At 49.0% G+C, this 16,977-nt stretch overlaps 1 protein-coding gene across 1 annotated transcript in view; it reads left to right on the top strand.

Moving 5' to 3' along the window:
• PRR12 (proline rich 12) overlaps positions 1-16,977 on the top strand; it is a 420,401-nt gene that overhangs the window by 383,734 nt on the left and 19,690 nt on the right. The gene's annotated exons all lie outside the window — the stretch shown is intronic.

The following is a 16,977-nucleotide window of genomic DNA, read 5'->3' as shown; positions in this document are numbered from 1 at the left end:
CGACTGCATTTTAGATAACAAGGCGTGAGCCGCAATAACCAGAACCATATAACACAGTAGGATTGAAATAGTAACGAGGAGAGTGAAACATAGAATAAGGCTATCATATTGCAACTAAATTATGTTCTCTCTAGGTTATATTTTGAGCACAGCATGTAAAGCTCTAGGCCTGCCTTTCAGGTTCCCCCCGGAGGATATCAACCCTCATACCTGAGCAAAAGCCTGTGATCTGGATCAGCATCTGCAACAGGGCAGTCAGCATCTAGTTGTGGGTTCCTGGTCGGAATCTCCCTCTTACGTGTACCCGGACTAGAAAGTGTTTTTATAACTAACACGCCGGTGTTCCAAGAAACGTCCCTACGTAAGGATGTGTACTTTCTACGAACCATAAAGACTAAACTTCTACCACGTCTATCGGCAATGTACCAGACTGTATCCTTGACTGAAGCACAGAGCGAGCAAGAATGTATTGTTTGAGAACACAGTGCTGAAATAAGCTAAACAGTGTGATAGAAGGAAATAAAAACAAGACCCTGAAACTGGTTATTGTAAAATAACAGTGCGAGGCCAAATAAAATGCATCTAGGGCAAAGTGCACAGATGCCTAATACGTTAAGCAAACACGCATAAAGCTACATTAAAAAATGGCTACACTACAATATTGTGACGTAAGATGTACAATCCAGTCAGTCTAGCAACCCGACATAGTGGTTTTTCCGATATGAAGGGAGAAGCAGTCAGCTGGATAGTTGGAACCTGGCTGTGGATGATTTTTGAGGATCATTTTATTGGTTAGTTGTAAGGAAATGCCTCCTTGGTATGGTTGCCCCCTGACTTTTTGCCTTTGCTGATGCTATGTTTACAATTGAAAGTGTGCTGAGGCCTGCTAACCAGGCCCCAGCACCAGTGTTCTTTCCCTAACCTGTACTTTTGTATCCACAATTGACAGACCCTGGCATCCAGATAAGTCCCTTGTAACTGGTACTTCTAGTACCAAGGGCCCTGATGCCAAGGAAGGTCTCTAAGGGCTGCAGCATGTCTTATGCCACCCTGGAGACCTCTCACTCAGCACAGACACACTGCTTGCCAGCTTGTGTGTGCTAGTGAGGACAAAACGAGTAAGTCGACATGGCACTCCCCTCAGGGTGCCATGCCAGCCTCTCACTGCCTATGCAGTATAGGTAAGACACCCCTCTAGCAGGCCTTACAGCCCTAAGGCAGGGTGCACTATACCATAGGTGAGGGTACCAGTGCATGAGCATGGTACCCCTACAGTGTCTAAACAAAACCTTAGACATTGTAAGTGCAGGGTATCCATAAGAGTATATGGTCTGGGAGTCTGTCAAACACGAACTCCACAGCACCATAATGGCTACACTGAAAACTGGGAAGTTTGGTATCAAACTTCTCAGCACAATAAATGCACACTGATGCCAGTGTACATTTTATTGTAAAATACACCACAGAGGGCACCTTAGAGGTGCCCCCTGAAACTTAACCGACTGTCTGTGTAGGCTGACTAGTTCCAGCAGCCTGCCACACCAGAGACATGTTGCTGGCCCCATGGGGAGAGTGCCTTTGTCACTCTGAGGCCAGTAACAAAGCCTGCACTGGGTGGAGATGCTAACACCTCCCCCAGGCAGGAGCTGTAACACCTGGCGGTGAGCCTCAAAGGCTCACCCCTTTGTCACAGCCCAGCAGGGCACTCCAGCTTAGTGGAGTTGCCCGCCCCCTCCGGCCACGGCCCCCACTTTTGGCGGCAAGGCTGGAGGGAACAAAGAAAGCAACAAGGAGGAGTCACTGGCCAGTCAAGACAGCCCCTAAGGTGTCCTGAGCTGAGGTGACTCTGACTTTTAGAAATCCTCCATCTTGCAGATGGAGGATTCCCCCAATAGGGTTAGGATTGTGACCCCCTCCCCTTGGGAGGAGGCACAAAGAGGGTGTACCCACCCTCAGGGCTAGTAGCCATTGGCTACTAACCCCCCAGACCTAAACACGCCCTTAAATTTAGTATTTAAGGGCTACCCTGAACCCTAGAAAATTAGATTCCTGCAACTACAAGAAGAAGGACTGCCTAGCTGAAAACCCCTGCAGAGGAAGACCAGAAGACGACAACTGCCTTGGCTCCAGAAACTCACCGGCCTGTCTCCTGCCTTCCAAAGATCCTGCTCCAGTGACGCCTTCCAAAGGGACCAGCGACCTCGACATCCTCTGAGGACTGCCCCTGCTTCGAAAAGACAAGAAACTCCCGAGGACAGCGGACCTGCTCCAAGAAAAGCTGCAACTTTGTTTCCAGCAGCTTTAAAGAACCCTGCAAGCTCCCCGCAAGAAGCGTGAGACTTGCAACACTGCACCCGGCGACCCCGACTCGGCTGGTGGCGATCCAACACCTCAGGAGGGACCCCAGGACTACTCTAAGACTGTGAGTACAAAAACCTGTCCCCCCTGAGCCCCCACAGCGCCGCCTGCAGAGGGAATCCCGAGGCTTCCCCTGACCGCGACTCTTTGAATCCTAAGTCCCGACACCTGGGAGAGACCCTGCACCCGCAGCCCCCAGGACCTGAAGGACCGGACTTTCACTGGAGGAGTGACCCCCAGGAGTCCCTCTCCCTTGACCAAGTGGAGGTTTCCCCGAGGAACCCCCCCCTTGCCTGCCTGCAGCGCTGAAGAGATCCCTAGATCTCCCATTGACTTCCATTACAAACCCGACGCTTGTTTCTACACTGCACCCGGCCGCCCCCGCGCTGCTGAGGGTGAAATTTCTGTGTGGGCTTGTGTCCCCCCCGGTGCCCTACAAAACCCCCCTGGTCTGCCCTCCGAAGACGCGGGTACTTACCTGCAAGCAGACCGGAACCGGGGCACCCCCTTCTCTCCATTCTAGCCTATGTGTTTTGGGCACCACTTTGAACTCTGCACCTGACCGGCCCTGAGCTGCTGGTGTGGTGACTTTGGGGTTGCTCTGAACCCCCAACGGTGGGCTACCTTGGACCAAGAACTGAACCCTGTAAGTGTCTTACTTACCTGGTAAAACTAACCAAAACTTACCTCCCTTAGGAACTGTGAAAATTGCACTAAGTGTCCACTTTTAAAGCAGCTATTTGTCAATAACTTGAAAAGTATACATGCAATTTTTATGATTTAAAGTTCCTAAAGTACTTACCTGCAATACCTTTCAAATGAGATATTACATGTAGAATTTGAACCTGTGGTTCTTAAAATAAACTAAGAAAAGATATTTTTCTATACAAAAACCTATTGGCTGGATTTGTCTCTGAGTGTGTGTACCTCATTTATTGTCTATGTGTATGTACAACAAATGCTTAACACTACTCCTTGGATAAGCCTACTGCTCGACCACACTACCACAAAATAGAGCATTAGTATTATCTCTTTTTGCCACTATCTTACCTCTAAGGGGAACCCTTGGACTCTGTGCATGCTATTCCTTACTTTGAAATAGCACATACAGAGCCAACTTCCTACATTGGTGGATCAGCGGTGGGGTACAAGACTTTGCATTTGCTGGACTACTCAGCCAATACCTGATCACACGACAAATTCCAAAATTGTCATTAGAAATTCATTTTTGCAATTTGAAATTTTTCTAAATTCTTAAAAGTCCTGCTAGGGCCTTGTGTGTTAAGTCCCTGTTTAGCATTGTCTTTTAGAGTTTAAAAGTTTGTTAAAAGTTTGAAATTAGATTCTAGAAACTGTTTTAGATTCTTTAAAAAGTATTCCACCTCTTAGCAGAATAATGTCTGATACAGAGATGCAGGTGGTGGAACTCGACACCACACCTTACCTCCATCTTAAGATGAGGGAGCTAAGGTCTCTCTGTAATATAAAGAAAATAACCATTGGCTCCAGACCTACCAAAATTCAGCTCCAGGAGCTGTTGGCAGAGTTTGAAAAAGCCAACCCCTCTGATGATGACATCACAGAGGAAGAAATTAGTGACTTGGAGGCCAATGTCCCTCCTCCAGTCCTAAATAGGGAGAACAGGACCCCTCAAGTCCTGTCTCCAACTGTGTTAGTCAGAAATAGTGAGTCCCTCACAGGAGGGTCCCACATTTCTGAAATCACTGAGGATGCTCTCAGTGAAGATGACCTCCTGTTAGCCAGGATGGCCAAAAGATTGGCTTTAGAGAGACAGCTCCTAGCCATAGAAAGGGAAAGACAAGAGATGGGCCTAGGACCCATCAATGGTGGCAGCAATATAAATAGGGTCAGAGATTCTCCTGACATGTTAAAAATCCCCAAAGGGATTGTGACAAAATATGAAGATGGTGATGACATCACCAAATGGTTCACAGCTTTTGAGAGGGCTTGTGTAACCAGAAAAGTGAACAGATCTCACTGGGGTGCTCTCCTTTGGGAAATGTTCACTGGAAAGTGTAGGGATAGACTCCTCACACTCTCTGGAAAAGATGCAGAATCTTATGACCTCATGAAGGGTACCCTGATTGAGGGCTTTGGATTCTCCACTGAGGAGTACAGGATTAGGTTCAGGGGGGCTCAAAAATCCTCGAGCCAGACCTGGGTTGACTTTGTAGACTACTCAGTGAAAACACTAGATGGTTGGATTCAAGGCAGTGGTGTAAGTAATTATGATGGGCTGTACAATTTATTTGTGAAAGAACACCTGTTAAGTAATTGTTTCAATGATAAACTGCATCAGCATCTGGTAGACCTAGGACCAATTTCTCCCCAAGAATTGGGAAAGAAGGCGGACCATTGGGTCAAGACAAGGGTGTCCAAGACTTCAACAGGGGGTGACCAAAAGAAAGGGGTCACAAAGACTCCCCAGGGGAAGGGTGATGAGACAACCAAAACTAAAAATAGTAAAGAGTCTTCTACAGGCCCCCAAAAACCTGCACAGGAGGGTGGGCCCAGAGCCTCTTCACAAAACAATGGGTACAAGGGTAAAAACTTTGATCCCAAAAAGGCCTGGTGTCATAGCTGTAAACAGCATGGACACCAAACTGGAGACAAGGCCTGTCCCAAGAAAGGTTCCACTCCAAACTCCCATCCAGGTAACACTGGTATGGCTAGTCTCCAAGTGGGATCAACAGTGTGCCCAGAGCAAATCAGGGTCCACACTGAAGCTACTCTAGTTTCTGAGGGTGGGGTGGATTTAGCCACACTAGCTGTCTGGCCGCCTAACATGCAAAAATACAGACAGCAACTCTTAATTAATGGGACTAGAATAGAGGGCCTGAGGGATACAGGTGCCAGTGTCACCATGGTGACAGAGAAACTGGTTTCCCCTGGCCAATACCTGACTGGAAAAACTTACACAGTCACCAACGCTGACAATCAGAGAAAAGTACATCCCATGGCAATGGTTACTTTAGAATGGGGAGGGGTCAATGGCCTGAAACAGGTGGTGGTCTCCTCAAATATCCCAGTGGACTGTCTGCTTGGAAATGACCTGGAATCCTCAGCATGGGCTGAGGTAGAGCTAAAAACCCATGCAGCAATGCTGGGTATCCCTGAACTGGTGTGTGTGAAAACAAGAGCACAATGCAAGGCACAGGGTGAAAAAGTAGAGCTGGAGTCTGGAAAAATGGCCCAGCCTACCAAGAGAACAGGAAAGTCAGTTGGGAAACCAACTGCAACACAGCAAAAGAAAGGGAACCTCTCTTCTCAGTAAGAAGTTCTGCCCTCTGAGGGAACTGAGCCTTTGGAGCTTGAACCTTATCAGGTTGAGCTCTTAGGCCCAGGGGGACCCTCAAGGGAGGAGCTGTGTAAGGGACAAGAAACCTGTCCCTCCCTTGAAGGCCTTAGGCAGCAAGCTGCTGAAGAGTCCAAAGGCAAGAAAAATGGAACACATAGGGTCTATTGGGAAGATGGACTCCTGTACACTGAGGCCAGAGACCCCAAACCTGGTGCCACTAGGAGAGTGGTAGTGCCTCAGCTGTTCAGGAAGTTCATCCTAACATTGGCCCATGACATTCCCCTTGCTGGACATTTGGGACAAACCAAGACGTGGGAGAGGTTAGTCAACCACTTCTACTGGCCCAATATGTCCAACATGGTTAAGGAGTTTTGCCTCTCCTGCCCCACCTGTCAAGCCAGTGGTAAGACAGGTGGGCATCCAAAGGCCCCCCTCATTCCACTTCCAGTGGTGGGGGTTCCCTTTGAAAGAGTGGGTGTGGACATAGTTGGTCCACTAGAACCTCCCACAGCCTCAGGAAATATGTATATCCTGGTAGTAGTGGATCATGCTACCAGGTATCCTGAAGCTATTCCCCTTAGGTCGACTACTGCCCCTGCAGTAACCAAGGCCCTCATTGGTATCTTTACCAGAGTGGGTTTCCCTAAGGAGGTGGTGTCTGACAGAGGTACCAACTTCATGTCAGCATACCTAAAACACATGTGGAATGAGTGTGGAGTGACTTATAAATTCACTACACCATACCATCCACAAACTAATGGCTTGGTTGAGAGATTCAACAAGACATTAAAAGGCATGATCATGGGGCTCCCAGAAAAACTCAAAAGGAGATGGGATGTCCTCTTGCCATGTCTGCTTTTCGCTTACAGAGAGGTGCCACAGAAGGGAGTAGGATTCTCACCCTTTGAACTTCTGTTTGGTCATCCTGTAAGGGGACCACTTGCCCTTGTTAAAGAAGGCTGGGAGAGACCTCTCCATGAGCCTAAACAGGACATAGTGGACTATGTACTTGGCCTTCGCTCTAGAATGGCAGAGTACATGGAAAAGGCAACCAAAAACCTTGAGGCCAGCCAACAGCTCCAGAAGTTTTGGTATGACCAAAAGGCTGCACTGGTTGAGTTCCAACCAGGGCAGAAAGTCTGGGTGCTGGAGCCTGTGGCTCCCAGGGCACTCCAGGACAAATGGAGTGGCCCTTACCCAGTGCTAGAAAGGAAGAGTCAGGTCACCTACCTGGTGGACCTGGGCACAAGCAGGAGCCCCAAGAGGGTGATCCATGTGAACCGCCTTAAGCTCTTCCATGACAGGGCTGATGTGAATCTGTTGATGGTAACAGATGAGGATCAGGAGGCAGAGAGTGAACCTCTCCCTGATCTTCTATCATCAGACCCAAAAGATGGCACAGTAGATGGAGTGATCTACTCAGACACCCTCTCTGGCCAACAGCAAGCTGATTGTAGGAGAGTCCTACAACAGTTTCCTGAACTCTTCTCCTTAACCCCTGGTCAGACACACCTGTGTACCCATGATGTGGACACAGGAGACAGCATGCCTGTCAAAAACAAAATCTTTAGACAGTCTGACCATGTTAAGGAAAGCATCAAGGTGGAAGTCCACAAGATGCTGGAATTGGGAGTAATTGAGCGCTCTGACAGCCCCTGGGCTAGCCCAGTGGTCTTAGTCCCCAAACCTCACACCAAAGATGGAAAGAAAGAGATGAGGTTTTGTGTGGACTACAGAGGGCTCAATTCTGTCACCAAGACAGATGCTCATCCAATTCCAAGAGCTGATGAGCTCATAGATAAATTAGGTGCTGCCAAATTCTTAAGTACCTTTGACTTGACAGCAGGGTACTGGCAAATAAAAATGGCACCTGGAGCAAAAGAGAAAACAGCATTCTCCACACCTGATGGGCATTATCAGTTTACTGTTATGCCCTTTGGTTTAAAGAATGCCCCTGCCACCTTCCAAAGGTTGGTGAATCAAGTCCTTGCTGGCTTGGAGTCCTTTAGCACAGCTTATCTTGATGATATTGCTGTCTTTAGCTCCACCTGGCAGGATCACCTGGTCCACCTGAAAAAGGTTTTGAAGGCTCTGCAATCTGCAGGCCTCTCTATCAAGGCATCCAAATGCCAGATAGGGCAGGGAACTGTGGTTTACTTGGGACACCTTGTAGGTGGAGGCCAAGTTCAGCCACTCCAACCCAAGATCCAGACTATTCTGGACTGGGTAGCTCCAAAAACCCAGACTCAAGTCAGGGCATTCCTTGGCTTGACTGGGTATTACAGGAGGTTTGTGAAGGGATATGGATCCATTGTGACAGCCCTCACTGAACTCACCTCCAAGAAAATGCCCAAGAAAGTGAACTGGACTGTGGAATGCCAACAGGCCTTTGACACCCTGAAACAGGCAATGTGCTCAGCACCAGTTCTAAAAGCTCCAGATTATTCTAAGCAGTTCATTGTGCAGACTGATGCCTCTGAACATGGGATAGGGGCAGTTTTGTCCCAAACAAATGATGATGGCCTTGACCAGCCTGTTGCTTTCATTAGCAGGAGGTTACTCCCCAGGGAGCAGCGTTGGAGTGCCATTGAGAGGGAGGCCTTTGCTGTGGTTTGGTCCCTGAAGAAGCTGAGACCATACCTCTTTGGGACTCACTTCCTAGTTCAAACTGACCACAGACCTCTCAAATGGCTGATGCAAATGAAAGGTGAAAATCCTAAACTGTTGAGGTGGTCCATCTCCCTACAGGGAATGGACTTTATAGTGGAACACAGACCTGGGACTGCCCATGCCAATGCAGATGGCCTTTCCAGGTTCTTCCACTTAGAAAATGAAGACTCTCTTGGGAAAGGTTAGTCTCATCCTCTTTCGTTTGGGGGGGGGTTGTGTAAGGAAATGCCTCCTTGGCATGGTTGCCCCCTGACTTTTTGCCTTTGCTGATGCTATGTTTACAATTGAAAGTGTGCTGAGGCCTGCTAACCAGGCCCCAGCACCAGTGTTCTTTCCCTAACCTGTACTTTTGTATCCACAATTGACAGACCCTGGCATCCAGATAAGTCCCTTGTAACTGGTACTTCTAGTACCAAGGGCCCTGATGCCAAGGAAGGTCTCTAAGGGCTGCAGCATGTCTTATGCCACCCTGGAGACCTCTCACTCAGCACAGACACACTGCTTGCCAGCTTGTGTGTGCTAGTGAGGACAAAACGAGTAAGTCGACATGGCACTCCCCTCAGGGTGCCATGCCAGCCTCTCACTGCCTATGCAGTATAGGTTAGACACCCCTCTAGCAGGCCTTACAGCCCTAAGGCAGGGTGCACTATACCATAGGTGAGGGTACCAGTGCATGAGCATGGTACCCCTACAGTGTCTAAACAAAACCTTAGACATTGTAAGTGCAGGGTAGCCATAAGAGTATATGGTCTGGGAGTCTGTCAAACACGAACTCCACAGCACCATAATGGCTACACTGAAAACTGGGAAGTTTGGTATCAAACTTCTCAGCACAATAAATGCACACTGATGCCAGTGTACATTTTATTGTAAAATACACCACAGAGGGCACCTTAGAGGTGCCCCCTGAAACTTAACCGACTGTCTGTGTAGGCTGACTAGTTCCAGCAGCCTGCCACACCAGAGACATGTTGCTGGCCCCATGGGGAGAGTGCCTTTGTCACTCTGAGGCCAGTAACAAAGCCTGCACTGGGTGGAGATGCTAACACCTCCCCCAGGCAGGAGCTGTAACACCTGGCGGTGGGCTCACCCCTTTGTCACAGCCCACCAGGGCACTCCAGCTTAGTGGAGTTGCCCGCCCCCTCCGGCCACGGCCCCCACTTTTGGCGGCAAGGCTGGAGGGAACAAAGAAAGCAACAAGGAGGAGTCACTGGCCAGTCAGGACAGCCCCTAAGGTGTCCTGAGCTGAGGTGACTCTGACTTTTAGAAATCCTCCATCTTGCAGATGGAGGATTCCCCCAATAGGGTTAGGATTGTGACCCCCTCCCCTTGGGAGGAGGCACAAAGAGGGTGTACCCACCCTCAGGGCTAGTAGCCATTGGCTACTAACCCCCCAGACCTAAACACGCCCTTAAATTTAGTATTTAAGGGCTACCCTGAACCCTAGAAAATTAGATTCCTGCAACTACAAGAAGAAGGACTGCCTAGCTGAAAACCCCTGCAGAGGAAGACCAGAAGACGACAACTGCCTTGGCTCCAGAAACTCACCGGCCTGTCTCCTGCCTTCCAAAGATCCTGCTCCAGCGACGCCTTCCAAAGGGACCAGCGACCTCGACATCCTCTGAGGACTGCCCCTGCTTCGAAAAGACAAGAAACTCCCGAGGACAGCGGACCTGCTCCAAGAAAAGCTGCAACTTTGTTTCCAGCAGCTTTAAAGAACCCTGCAAGCTCCCCGCAAGAAGCGTGAGACTTGCAACACTGCACCCGGCGACCCCGACTCGGCTGGTGGCGATCCAACACCTCAGGAGGGAACCCAGGACTACTCTAAGACTGTGAGTACAAAAACCTGTCCCCCCTGAGCCCCCACAGCGCCGCCTGCAGAGGGAATCCCGAGGCTTCCCCTGACCGCGACTCTTTGAATCCTAAGTCCCGACACCTGGGAGAGACCCTGCACCCGCAGCCCCCAGGACCTGAAGGACCGGACTTTCACTGGAGGAGTGACCCCCAGGAGTCCCTCTCCCTTGACCAAGTGGAGGTTTCCCCGAGGAACCCCCCCCTTGCCTGCCTGCAGCGCTGAAGAGATCCCTAGATCTCCCATTGACTTCCATTACAAACCCGACGCTTGTTTCTACACTGCACCCGGCCGCCCCCGCGCTGCTGAGGGTGAAATTTCTGTGTGGGCTTGTGTCCCCCCCGGTGCCCTACAAAACCCCCCTGGTCTGCCCTCCGAAGACGCGGGTACTTACCTGCAAGCAGACCGGAACCGGGGCACCCCCTTCTCTCCATTCTAGCCTATGTGTTTTGGGCACCACTTTGAACTCTGCACCTGACCGGCCCTGAGCTGCTGGTGTGGTGACTTTGGGGTTGCTCTGAACCCCCAACGGTGGGCTACCTTGGACCAAGAACTGAACCCTGTAAGTGTCTTACTTACCTGGTAAAACTAACCAAAACTTACCTCCCCTAGGAACTGTGAAAATTGCACTAAGTGTCCACTTTTAAAGCAGCTATTTGTCAATAACTTGAAAAGTATACATGCAATTTTTATGATTTAAAGTTCCTAAAGTACTTACCTGCAATACCTTTCAAATGAGATATTACATGTAGAATTTGAACCTGTGGTTCTTAAAATAAACTAAGAAAAGATATTTTTCTATACAAAAACCTATTGGCTGGATTTGTCTCTGAGTGTGTGTACCTCATTTATTGTCTATGTGTATGTACAAGAAATGCTTAACACTACTCCTTGGATAAGCCTACTGCTCGACCACACTACCACAAAATAGAGCATTAGTATTATCTCTTTTTGCCACTATCTTACCTCTAAGGGGAACCCTTGGACTCTGTGCATGCTATTCCTTACTTTGAAATAGCACATACAGAGCCAACTTCCTACATTAGTTAAATGTATACTGAGCACAGGAGTATCATACTTCTTCAAGGTCCTCATCTCTTATTTAATGCCCATTCCACACCACTTGAACAACAAATTTAGTCTATTTATCGAAACATTATAAGCTTTTAGTTGAACTGAATAGTAGAATAACACGGGGTGTACCTAACAAACCTGAACCGTTGAGAGACGTAAGCATCTCAAATATGGGAATTTACTCTGCCATAATTGACTGCAGCATCCAAATTGTGAGGTTTACAGTGTCATCTTCAGCTGTTCCAGTTGCCATAGCAGCAGTGTCCTATTTATCTTCCTGGAGATTGTTCAAGCCATGTTCCCATCTTGCCTGGCTATCTTATTTTCCAGTAATGTGTGTTTATTTCATATTGATATTTATAAGCAATCTGTGTGAAATCTGATACCATACCAGTTGCCTCAACATTTGTTTCCAGTCTCTCTAGATATTCTTTGTTGTTTCCACTTCAATAGTTTTGTTATCTCAGCAGTTTTTACAGTAAAGACATACAGTTGTTCCTATAACATCTAAATTGTTCCTTAATACTGGTCATCTTATTAACTTTACATTGCTACATGTGAAATCTTCTCCCAGAGTAAGGCTATTCCATTGCCCTACATACTGACTACAGGCTGTATATGGAGCAGCTTAAGGTCCCAAAACACTTCCGACTGCACTGCAACCAATTTTGTGCACTCAATATCTTAGCGGGAATAGTAAACCCTGGTATCCTGTCGCCAGTTTTTTTTCCGTGCCTTCCGCCATGGGTCCGGAGATGCCCTCTTCAGCTAAGTGAATTTTTGCTCTCTCAAAATTTGGTGCAGTGCTTAGGGACATGTCATCACTGAAAAAGAAAAGCCACGTTTTAAACCCTCCAATAGGTGTGATAGCGAGATGCCTATCGGAGACCCACATGACAGTTGTCTATGGTGTGCAGCTTCTAGACACCATTCCTCCACTTGCAAATTTTGTCTTCAGATGAATCTGAAGGCAATTTTAGAAGAGAGAGGCCAAGCTTTTTATGGACCCTGCAAGCTTGGCAGTTGCTGGTTAAGGTCCAGGGCAACATTCAGATTGTCCTCCTGCTCCTCTGCATAATCGAAATCCACCAGGGAAAGGAAGCTGAGGCACCAGAAGAAGAAGCACTCCTCTTCGCCCAAGAGGCGTTTGAGAGTCAGGGGTTAGTTTGCACACCGGGCTTTGCACCCAGACTTCCTCCTCTCTCAAGCCTGAATTGGTGGAGCATTCACCACAAGAGGGCCTGCCAGTACCGACTCTGGTGCCGCTATAACCGGTGTCAGTGATGGTTCCAATGCTGGCTTACTCCGATATCCCAGTGTCAGGAGCGGACACAGCCTTGTTTCTCCAGGCTATGCTGGATATGTTGAAGCAGGTTGCCGTCTCCTCAGAAGTTCCATTAGGCCCCATAGGTCGGCAGGTTCTCCCCTACCATCTTCTGAGGTGGCAGGTTTACGGGTGGTCCACAATGCAAGTGGGTTAGCCACATTTTCTGATATTGACATTGACCCACCTCCAGGTCTTTATACAACAGAGGTGGCGCCCTTTAACGCCATGCTCAAGAAGGCAGCTGAAGTATTGTCACATCCCTCTGTCGAATACAGACCCAGTATTCTCACAGATGTTCTGCAGTCAGCCTCAGCATCAGTAAAACCCTAGCTCCCATTTAATGATGCTCTCCATGATGTCATGAAGGGGATTAGGGTGTAGCCCACAATGGCTCTGGCAGGAAGCTGTACAATGACAAGGCATCACAGACCAACGCGAGGATACCTTGTTTAAAAGCAAAATACATCCCTTTATGGAGAACCTGGTAGTCCAGGTCTCATTTAACTCTAAATCCAACCCAGGGACATTACCCACTCATCCCCTAGTCAAGGAATCTGAAAAACTAGAAGTGGCCTGTATGAAAATGTTGTCTGCAGGAAACCTGGCATTGTGTGTGTTTTAGGGACATTACACTCATGCCCTGTGGGATATGGCTTCAGTGATAGTTTCCCAACTTGCCTGAGCATTTCATGGACCATTTTGACAAAGTGTTGTGGGATGTCCTGGATGCTTCCTGCCACATTATTAAAGCAGGACTGAACATGGCCTACACCTCAGGTAGGATCATGGGCAAATTGTGGAAAAATGATATACTCTACCCTTCCTGCAGCTACCCTCCTCTCACATGCCCCTGTCTCAGTCCTGTCAATCTGACAACCACCTTTGAATGCTGTGGCAGGAAGTGGTAGTCCTGCTGCAGAAGGAAGCAGTGGAGTTTGTGCCAGAGCATGAAATTACACAGGGGCTCTACTCTCTCTTGTGCTGGATACCACACTGCTCTGAGCCTTCCATCCTCCACAGAGGAAGCGAACATTTCAAGATATGATTTCGATGTTTAGGGCAGTAGCTCTGTAGGAAGTTGGCTCTGTATGCACTATTTCAAAGTAAGGAATAGTATGCACAGAGTCCAAGGGTTCCCCTTAGAGGTAAGATAGTGGCAAAAAGAGATAATACCAATGCTCTATTTTGTGGTAGTGTGGTCGAGCAGTAGGCTTATCAAAGGGAGTAGTGTTAAGCATTTATTGTACATACACACAGGCAATAAATGAGGAACACATACTCAGAGACAATTCCAGGCCAATAGGTTTTTGTATAGAAAAATATATTTTTTTAGTTTATTTTAAGAACCACAGGTTCAAATTCTACATGTAATATCTCATTTGAAAGGTATTGCAGGTAAGTACTTTAGGAACTTTGAATAATCACAATAGCACATATACTTTTTACATAAAACACATATAGCTATTTTAAAAGTGGACACAGTGCAATTTTCACAGTTCCTAGAGGAGGTAAGTTATTGTTAGTTCTTGCAGGTAAGTAAACCACCTACGGGGTTCAAATTGGGGTCCAAGGTAGCCCACCGTTGGGGGTTCAGAACAACCCCAAAGTTACCACACCAGCAGCTCAGGGCTGGTCAGGTGCAGAGTTCAAAGTGGTGCCCAAAACACATAGGCTTCAATGGAGAAGGGGGTGCCCCGGTTCTAGTCTGCCAGCAGGTAAGTACCCGCGTCTTCGGAGGGCAGCCCAGGGGGGTTTTGTAGGGCACCGGGGGGTACACAAGTCCACACAGAAAGTACACCCTCAGCAGCGCGGGGGCGGCCGGGTGCAGTGTGCAAACAAGCGTCGGTTGGTAATAGGAATCAATGGGAGACCAAGGGGTCTCTTTAGCGGTGCAGGCAGGCAAGCGGGGGGGCTCCTCGGGGTAGCCACCACCTGGGCAAGGGAGAGGGCCTCCTGGGGGTCACTCCTGCACTGGAGTTCCGATCCTTCAGGTCTTGGGGGCTGCGGGTGCAGTGTCTTTTCCAGGCGTCGGGATCTGGGAATCAGACAGTTGCGGTCAGGGGGAGCCTCGGGATTCCCTCTGCAGGCGTCGCTGTGGGGGCTCAGGAGGGACAACTTTGGTTACTCACAGTCTTGGAGTCGCCTGGGGGTCCTCCCTGTAGCGTTGTTTCTTCACCAGTCGAGTCGGGGTCGCCGGGTGCAGTGTTGCAAGTCTCACGCTTCTGGCGGGAATTGCAGGGGTCTTTAAAGTTGCTCCTCTGGAAACAAAGTTGCAGTCTTTGTTGAACAGGGCCGCTGTTCTCTGGAGTTTCTTGGTCCTTTTAGAGCAGGGCAGTCCTCTGAGGATTCAGAGGTCGCTGGTCCTGGGGAAAGCGTCGCTGGAGCAGTTTTCTTCCGAAGGGGGGAGACAGGCCGGTAGGGCTGGGGCCAAAGCAGTTGATGTCTCTGTCTTCTCTGCAGGGGTTTTCAGCTCAGCAGTCCTATTCTTCTTTAGGTTGCAGGAATCTGAGTTCCTAGGTGCTGGGGAGCCCTTAAATACTAAATTTAAGGGCGTGTTTAGGTCTGGGGGGGTAGTAGCCAATAGCTACTAGCCCTGAGGGTGGGTACACCCTCTTTGTGCCTCCTCCCAAGGGGAGGGGGTCACATTCCTATCCCTATTGGGGGAATCCTCCATCTGCAAGATGGAGGATTTTTAAAAGTTAGAGTCACCTCAGCTCAGGACACCTTAGGGGCTGTCCTGACTGGCCAGTGACTCCTCCTTGTTATTCTCATTATTTCCTCCGGCCTTGCCGCCAAAAGTGGGGCCGTGGCCGGAGGGGGCGGGCAACTCCACTAGCTGGAGTGCCCTGTGGTGCTGGAACAAAGGGGGTGAGCCTTTGAGGCTCACCGCCAGGTGTGACAGCTCCTGCCTGGGGGAGGTGATAGCATCTCCACCCAGTGCAGGCTTTGTTACTAGCCACAGAGTGACAAAGGTACTCTCCCAATGTGGCCAGCAACATGTCTCGAGTGTGGCAGGCTGCTAAAACCAGTCAGCCTACACGGGTAGTTGGTTAAGGTTTCAGGGGGCACCTCTAAGGTGCCCTCTGGGGTGTATTTTACAATAAAATGCACACTGGCATCAGTGTGCATTTATTGTGCTGAGAAGTTTGATACCAAACTTCCCAGTTTTCAGTGTAGCCATTATGGTGCTGTGGAGTCCGTGTTTGACAGACTCCCAGACCATATACTCTTATGGCTACCCTGCACTTACAATGTCTAAGGTTTTGCTTAGACACTGTAGGGGCACAGTGCTCATGCACTGGTGCCCTCACCTATGGTATAGTGCACCCTGCCTTAGGGCTGTAAGGCCTGCTAGAGGGGTGACTTATCTATACTGCATAGGCAGTGTGAGGTTGGCATGGCACCCTGAGGGGAGTGCCATGTCGACTGTAAGGAAATGCCTCCTTGGCATGGTTGCCCCCTGACTTTTTGCCTTTGCTGATGCTATGTTTACAATTGAAAGTGTGCTGAGGCCTGCTAACCAGGCCCCAGCACCAGTGTTCTTTCCCTAACCTGTACTTTTGTATCCACAATTGGCAGACCCTGGCATCCAGATAAGTCCCTTGTAACTGGTACTTCTAGTACCAAGGGCCCTGATGCCAAGGAAGGTCTCTAAGGGCTGTAGCATGTCTTATGCCACCCTGGAGACCTCTCACTCAGCACAGACACACTGCTTGCCAGCTTGTGTGTGCTAGTGAGGACAAAACGAGTAAGTCGACATGGCACTCCCCTCAGGGTGCCATGCCAGCCTCTCACTGCCTATGCAGTATAGGTAAGACACCCCTCTAGCAGGCCTTACAGCCCTAAGGCAGGGTGCACTATACCATAGGTGAGGGTACCAGTGCATGAGCATGGTACCCCTACAGTGTCTAAACAAAACCTTAGACATTGTAAGTGCAGGGTAGCCATAAGAGTATATGGTCTGGGAGTCTGTCAAACACGAACTCCACAGCACCATAATGGCTACACTGAAAACTGGGAAGTTTGGTATCAAACTTCTCAGCACAATAAATGCACACTGATGCCAGTGTACATTTTATTGTAAAATACACCACAGAGGGCACCTTAGAGGTGCCCCCTGAAACTTAACCGACTATCTGTGTAGGCTGACTAGTTTTAGCAGCCTGCCACAAACCGAGACATGTTGCTGGCCCCATGGGGAGAGTGCCTTTGTCACTCTGAGGCCAGTAACAAAGCCTGCACTGGGTGGAGATGCTAACACCTCTCCCAAGCAGGAATTATCACACCTGGCGGTGAGCCTCAAAGGCTCACCTCCTTTGTGCCAACCCAGCAGGACACTCCAGCTAGTGGAGTTGCCCGCCCCCTCCGGCCAGGCCC

Source organism: Pleurodeles waltl, chromosome 7, assembly GCF_031143425.1.
Source record: "Pleurodeles waltl isolate 20211129_DDA chromosome 7, aPleWal1.hap1.20221129, whole genome shotgun sequence".
Classification (NCBI taxonomy): Eukaryota; Metazoa; Chordata; class Amphibia; order Caudata; family Salamandridae; genus Pleurodeles; species Pleurodeles waltl.
This window is presented reverse-complemented; position numbering and strand designations above follow the sequence as displayed.